Genomic DNA, 7554 nt, shown 5'->3' with positions numbered 1-7554 from the left:
AAATATGCTAATGAGTTAAATATAATGTAACTGGAATATGCTTCATGCAAAAGGTCTCTTGTAAGGTATCATTACAAAGCTTATAATCTACTGAGTGTGGTCATCCTATTTGTATAAATGTACCACTCATGTATCTGAAACTAGAAATATGAAATATAACTCTGAGGGCCTATTGTAATTATGCAAAGTCTGGGCCATTAATGGTGGTTTGGAATCTTGATGACTCCCATTAACCAGGACAATCGTCTGCAGATGGCTCTCTTTTACTTGTAAGTCGCCCTGTATACCTGTGTGCTGGCAAGTGGGTAATGTTTTCCCTTTAAAAAGGTGATCCAAGTTTATGTGAACCCCTCCAGGTATTTAATAATTTCAGAAAGCCTGATTCTAGTGTCACTTATACTGTATAAATCTGATATTACTCTAAACGAGTCAATGGTTTTATAATGGGGTAACTAAAAAATAACAAAACAAAACAAAAAGAACAAAACAAAAAGAAAAACCAGGCCCATAGGCTTTATCCTTCATGTGTAATGGATTAAATTTTTCGGTCATGAGTTTGTTCTGTTTTCTGTTTTCACAAAACATGCAATAGACATCAACTTCACTATGGGAAAAATGTTGCTAATCTTCAATCTATTGGGGAAATGCCTGAAAAAAACACAGAAATCACCTCCCAGAATCTACACGATTTAGACATTTATGCTCCAATACGTCTGTTGGTCTATAAGGTGCCACAGGACTCTTTGTCACTTTTTACAGATCCAGACTAACACGGCTACCCCTCTGATACTTGACACCCTTTAGACAATTTCGGAGGTAAATTTCTTAATGAAATGATTGAGTTCTATCTTTCTAGGCTTTTATACCATATTATCAATGCAGCTACCTGACCAACTGAATGATCCCTTCAAATTTTGTAGGATAGTAAAAGAGGAAATTAATTCACAAAAGAAGACCAGGCATTTTAACTGCTTTTATTGGACCAGACTGATGCATTTGAAAAGAGCCTTGCAATCAAGTGAATGTCATTTCTCCCAAATCTGGGGTGGCAGTCTCCCCTTTGCTCTGTTCTCACTTAACAGGGACAGGAGCAGGGGCAATCCTTCTCTTGATGGCTCTCCTGCCATTCCTCTTCTTGGAAGGTAAAACCACAGGCTGATTTAAGTGCAGGACTCCGCCCTGAGAGATGGTGACACCTCCCAGCAGTTTCTTGAGCTCTGAGTCGCTGTGAATGGCCAGCTGCAAGTGCCGTGGGGAAATCCGACGCTTCTTGCTGCGTGCAGCGACTTCCCCAGCAATAGCCACAATCTCATGAGTCACTTATTGAAGCACCGCGGCCATATATACCGGGGCTCCAGCTCCAATACGGTCTGTAAATTGTCCTTTGCGGAGCAATCTGTCTATGCGACTGAGAGAACTGCAGCCCAGCCCGGGAAGCACGGGCGATTTTGGCCTGAGGGTCTTTTGCGGTTGAGGTCTCACCAGAGTGCTCAGACTCAGTCTCAGTCTCAGTCTCAGACATGTTGCAGACTTCTAGTGTTCCAGCAACACTTGGCTTGACTTTCTTGGCTTTCTTTTGTTTTCTCTGCTTGGTTTACCTGAGTCTTTACTCCGGAATTGGCCTGCCTAGCTTTTTCCTTGACTTGCTTGGCTTCAGTGGATGTTTCCTTGCTTGGCTCCACTTGCCTGTATCTTTCTTTGCTTGGCTTGCCTGACTCTCTTTCCTTCTGTTCCTGGCTCTGTTCGCTCCGTTTTCTCTCTCTTATTTTGCCTTCTTTGATTTCTTCCTGGTCTGGCCACTGAAGCAAGCAAGTGAAGAAAAAAGCTAGGCAGGCTAATTCCGGAGTAAAGACTCAGGTAAACAAGCAGGGAAAACAAAAGAAAGCCAAGAAAGTCAAGCCAAGTGTTGCTGTAACACTGGAAGTCTGCAACATGTCTGAGACTGAGTCTGAGTCTGAGTCTTTTGTGAATTAATTTTGGATGGTGTGACAGACCCAGACCAGTGGGGTACAGGAGTCTGGTAGAGGGCAAATATAGTGGTCACTGGATGAGTAGTTTTCTGTTCCCTGAGTGACCAGACCTATTGGGATCCAGGAAGTTTTAAAGGATCCCCCCCAGCCTAAGGGGGGGTCCACAGGACCTGGAAACCAAAAAATTACGGGGGACAACTAATAAAAGAACAGGGACAGGAGTGAGGTCAAAGGGTCAAACGAAGCAAACCCAACGGGGACACTGAGCAGAGAACCCCGGACAGCGCCCACTGCTCCTCTAAGGTGTCAAGGGAGCCAGTGGATGCCGCCCAGAGGAACTCTGCCCGGTTACGTGAAAGAACGGAGGACCTGAAATACGCCCCACAGTCACAGGAAACTCCATCGGCCAACCTCCTCACTCTGGTTTTATAGATGGCCAGTTTCGCTAGGGCCAGAAGGAGGTTGACCAGGAGGTCCCGCGGCTTTGTGGGGCGACGAATAAGGAGTGCATAAATAAAAAGGTGAGGGGAAAACTGCAACCAAAATCTTAACAAAACATCCGTGAGGAGCCGGAATAGGGACTGCAGCCTGGCGTACTCCAGGTAAACATGCGCCAGGGTCTCCCTCACGCCGCAAAGGGGCAGGTGTCTGTGTTAAGGGTAAACTGCGCCAAGTACATGCCCGTGCTCATGGCTCCGTGAAGGAGCCGCCAACTGATGTCCCCGGTGGGCTTCGGGATCAGAGCAGAATAAAGGCCGGCCCACCGGGGCTCCTCACCCTCCAGAGGTGGCAGAAGGTCCTGCCACTTCATATCGGGGTGGGACGCGAGGGTGAGGACATGAAGAACATGGAGCACGAGCGTGTATAGATGTTTCCTTGGCGCAGTCCGGAACAGAACCGGCTGCAGATGGTGCAGCCGGCTCATGGCGAATGGATGGGGAGGGGGCCGGTTGGGTCCACAGGGCAGGGGCCCGATGAAAAAGTCTGGTGGGCTCGGAGTGGAGGGTGGGCGGGGCGTGCCCTCTCGCAGGATCAGGTTGAGATAGTCCCGAGCAGCGGACGGCAAAGCGGCCCTCACCTCCTGAAGTACGCGCCGGGGAGTACGAGGTCTGGAGAGCCCCATGCGCTGAGCGAGCGTCAGGGGATCCAGCCAGTCTCCCCGGTCGTAGTCCAGGAGGTCTCTGACTTTGGTGACTTCTGCCAGGACCAACCTCTGGCGCACCATGGGGGACTCCGCCACCTGCACACGAAGCTGGGGGTTGTGTAGCAGGGGCTCCGCGAGGAGATCTGCCCCCACGGTGGCCGCCATGGACCTGGTCACTGAAAACAGTTTCCAGGTCCGGAGGAGGTCCTGGTAGAAGACCGGCAGCTCGGAGAGGCCTCGCGGAAGACCTCTCGGCTGGAGACAAAGGAGCTGCCGGTCATATCGGAGCCCTCGGAAGCGGTGCAGGAAGGCGTGCGCCAATACGCTCCATGCCGGACTACCTGCACCATAAAGGAGCCTCTGCAGGGCCTGGAGGCGGAAGACGTGGACCTGAGCGTGCAGACACTTCAGGCCCTGCCCTGCCTCCTCCAGGGGTAGATGGAGAACCCCCGCAGAGACCCAGTGCAGTCCTGACCAAAAGAACTCCAGAATCAACGTCCGGAGGGTGGTCAGGAAGCCAGGCCGGGACCAGGGTGTTGAGCCGGCACCAGAGCAGGGACAGGACTAGTTGATTGAGCACCAGTGCTCTCCCTCGAAGGGAGAGACACCGGAGCAGTCCTGTCCATTTCCGGAGCCGCTCCGACACTCTGCCCTCTAAACCTAGCCAGTTCTCTGGTAGAGACGGATGCGTGGCAGAAAGGTAAATGCTGAGATAGAGCAGCGGACCCACGCTGCACCGGATGGCCTGAAGCGCGGGTGGGAGGGAGCTCGCCTGCCACCCGTCCCCTACCACCAGGCCAGAGCTCTTGACCCAGTTGACCCGGGCGGAGGAGGCCGCCGAATAGATGGTCTGGCAAGCCTTCACCCGCACCAAGTCTCCCGGGTCCTGGACCACGAAGAGCACGTCGTCGGCGTACGCCGACAGGACCAGCTGCAGCTCCGGCTCCCACAGCACCAACCCTGCCAACCTCCTACGGAGGAGACAGAGGAAGGGCTCGATCGCCAGAGCATACAGCTGGCCCGAGAGGGGGCACCCTTGACGTACTCCTCGCCCGAAGCTGACCGGTTCGGTCAGGGTCCAGTTGAGCCTGACCAAAACATTCTGCAGAGGCGTACAGCACCTGGAGAAAACCCACAAACTGGGGCCCGAAGCCGAACGCTCGCAGAGTGCCCAGGAGATATCTGTGGTCCACCCTGTCGAACGCCTTCTCCTGATCCAGGGACAGAAGGGCGAACGACAGACCATCTCTACACCCGAGTTCCAAGAGGTCCCGGACCAGATACAAGTTGTCGAAGATGGTGCGGCCCGGGACGGTGTAGGTCTGGTCTGGGTGGATCACGTCCGCCAGCACTGACCCTAGCCGCCACGAGATGGCCTTCGCTATGATTTTATAGTCCGTGCTGAGGAGCGAGATGGGACGTCAATTCCGTAAATCACGGAGGTCCCCCTTCTTCGGCAATAAGCTCAGCATGGCTCGCCTGCACGAAAGAGGGAGGACCCCGCCCTGCAAGGACTCGGCCCAGACGGTGACAAGGTCCGGGCCGAGGACGTCCCAAAACACGCGGTAGAACTCCACGGTCAGCCCATCCATGCCTGGAGATTTATTGGTGGGCATGCGGCGGAGGGCTTCCGAGAACTCGGCCAGAGTGAGAGGCAGCTCCAGCCGGTCTCGGTCGCCCGCGCTGACCATCGGGAGTTCATCCCAGAGCATTCTGCAAGCGTTAGGATCGGTCGGATCTGGGGAGAAAAGGCCTGCGTAGAAGGCCCTGGCCCTCCCGCACATTTCCACCAGATCCGTGAGGGGGGTGCCGTCCTCTGCTAGAAGGCAGGTGATGTGCTTCTTGGCCCCCCTCTTTTTCTCCAGGGTGTAGAAGAAGCAGGAGCCGCGATCCATCTCCCGAAGGAGGTGGATGCGGGATCGAACAAAGGCACCTCGGGCCCGATGGTCCTCGAGGGTCCGGAGCTCTTCCCGCTTCTCCCGGCACGCTCCGCAGAGGGATGGATCACCGGGGCCTGCGGCCAGACGCCTCTCCAGCTCTAAGACCTCCCGTTCCAAGTGCCCTATCTCCGCATCCCTCCGGCGGCTGGCGCCCCGGGTGTAGTCACGGCAGAAGAGCCGGGTGCGCACCTTCCCCAGGTCCCACCACCGCTGCGCCGAGGGAAAGGGACGCCGCTGCCCTCACCAGGCCAGCCAGAACTCCCGGAAGGACGCCACAAAGCCCACATCCTCCAACAAGCTATTATTAAAGTGCCAATAGGCCGGCCCCGGCCTCTCCGTGCAGAGAGAGGCTGTCACGGTGGCTAGATGGTGATCTGAAAAAGGGGCCGGCTGGACGCTGGAGAAGTGGGCCCGGGAAAGATGGAAGCGTGACATATAGATGCGGTCCAACCGGGAGTGGTATGACCGATGCACCTCCACCCGGACAAAAGTGAATGTTGAAACGTCATCCGGGTGGTGGTCGCGCCAGACGTCCACCAGGGAGTGATGTTCGATGATCTCCCGGAGGACATCGCGGCGGCCGGGTGCTGCTCGGTCCCGTTCCTCAAGGGTGGCGTTAAAGTCCCCGCCCAGGACCAGGCACTTGCGAGGATCCAAGGTGCCGAGGAAGGCGGACGCCTGCTGATAAAAACACAACCTCTCCGGGCCCAATGTCGGGGCGTAAACGTTGACGAGATTAACCACAAGCCCCTCCATGCGGACCCGGAGGTGCAGCAGGCGGCCTGGCACAGCCTCGGTGACCCCCAGCACCTCGGGCCGTAGGTCGGGGGAGAACAGGGTCGCCACTCCAGCCGTATGAACTGTGAGGTGGCTAAAATAGACCCTGTCCCCCCACTCCAGCCGCCAGCTAGCTTCAGCGGCCGGATCCGTATGGGTCTCCTGCAGGAAAATCACAGAGTACCCCCCCTCCCGAAGGAAGGAGAGCATCTGGCTCCTGCGGAGACCCATCCTACAGCCCCGGGTGTTTAATGTTGCAAAGATGATCGGTGCCATAAGGAGGGCTGGGGGGGATCCTCGCTAGCAGAGACACCCACGGCCTCCGTCGGGCCGGGCAACAATCTGTGACCTACACCATAAGCAATTAAGGAGTCACGGAAGAGGCGGACCCGTTGGTAGGCCGCGGTGGCCTGCCTCCCGGTCCTCTTACCCTCCCCCATGAGGGCCCTCGCGGCCTGGAGGATCTGATGGAAATCCCCCCATCACTGGAGTGCAAGCTGTACCTTGTTGCGGGAGCCACGGACGTCCTCAAGGAATTCCCGTAGCTCCTCCCTCAGCGTATGGGGGGGGTGGGGTTATCGATCTATGGCTATCCCCCAACGGGGCCCCTGTCATAGCCCCGTGGCCCACCGAGACGAACAAACAGGGGGCAGACCCTCGACGTGGCGTCCGATGGGCTGGCGCCATGTGGCCTGCCTCAGACCCTGGCTCAATGGGGAGCGGCGGAGGGAAAATAGCAACCTCTGGTGGGTCGGGACAGGGAAAAACAAAAATCCGCTCCTTCGGGGTCATCCTCTGGGATACGGAAGGAGACGGCCTCATTGGCGGCAATAGCATCATGGGAAGTGGAGGGGACAGGGACGGGGTCAGTGTCAGGGGCAGGGTTGGAGTCAGGAATAGGGACAGGGGAAGGGGCGATAGTGGGATCGGGGGCCCCAGCAGCCAGACCACTGGGTGGGCGGGGTGGTACCCCGCAAATAGGCTCAGGGATTTGCGGGGAGGGAGGTGGGCCATCCACGATGCCGGGTTCGTGCTCCAAGGCAGATGGTAAGGCTACGGCATCCGTAGGTGGAGAATCAACGATGGGACCCCCACCCAGGAAGGAGGTCGGCTGCCCCTCAGCCACGAGGGAGTCCCCTGGTGACTCGGGTCCCGGTTGCATGGCACTGGCCATCGCCGCAAGAGGCTCGGCAGTCGCTAGCGGGGTGCCATCTGCGGCCGGGTTACTGGAAGAGTCCAGTTGAGGTAGAGGCTGGGGGGGGATGATGATGGGGCAGGTGGAGGAGGGGCAGCAGGGTCTGCCCGAGGGGTCTCACTCTCCTTGTCCCCTGCCATAATGAGGATGGGGGGAGAGCAAACACTGGAGGGGGGGTAGGGAAGGGGGAAGCAGGTGGACCACTCCTCCCCACTAGGCTGTAAGCAGGGGAGGAGGGCGCCAAAAAAGGGGGAGGTGGATGGGGGGGCTATCAAGGGCTAGGGGTCAGTCACCTACTCAGGGAAGGTTTCCGGCTCCTCTTGCTGCACCAAGGAAGGGAGGATATAACAGCATTGGGGGGGTGCAGTGAGACAGAATCAAACTAAAACGGGGAGGGGCACAAGCACATAGGAGGGGACATGGGTGCACGAGGGGAGGGGCCAATCAGGGCAAGGGGACCGCAGGGGAAAGTGAGCAACCGGGCAGGAAATGGGGCAGAGGAACCACGGGGCTAGCTTCGGAGGCTGG

Source organism: Chrysemys picta, chromosome 14 (genome assembly GCF_011386835.1).
Source record: "Chrysemys picta bellii isolate R12L10 chromosome 14, ASM1138683v2, whole genome shotgun sequence".
In the NCBI taxonomy this organism is placed as follows: Eukaryota; Metazoa; Chordata; order Testudines; family Emydidae; genus Chrysemys; species Chrysemys picta.
The sequence above is the reverse complement of the archived record's forward strand: the minus strand, read 5'-3'. Positions refer to the sequence as shown.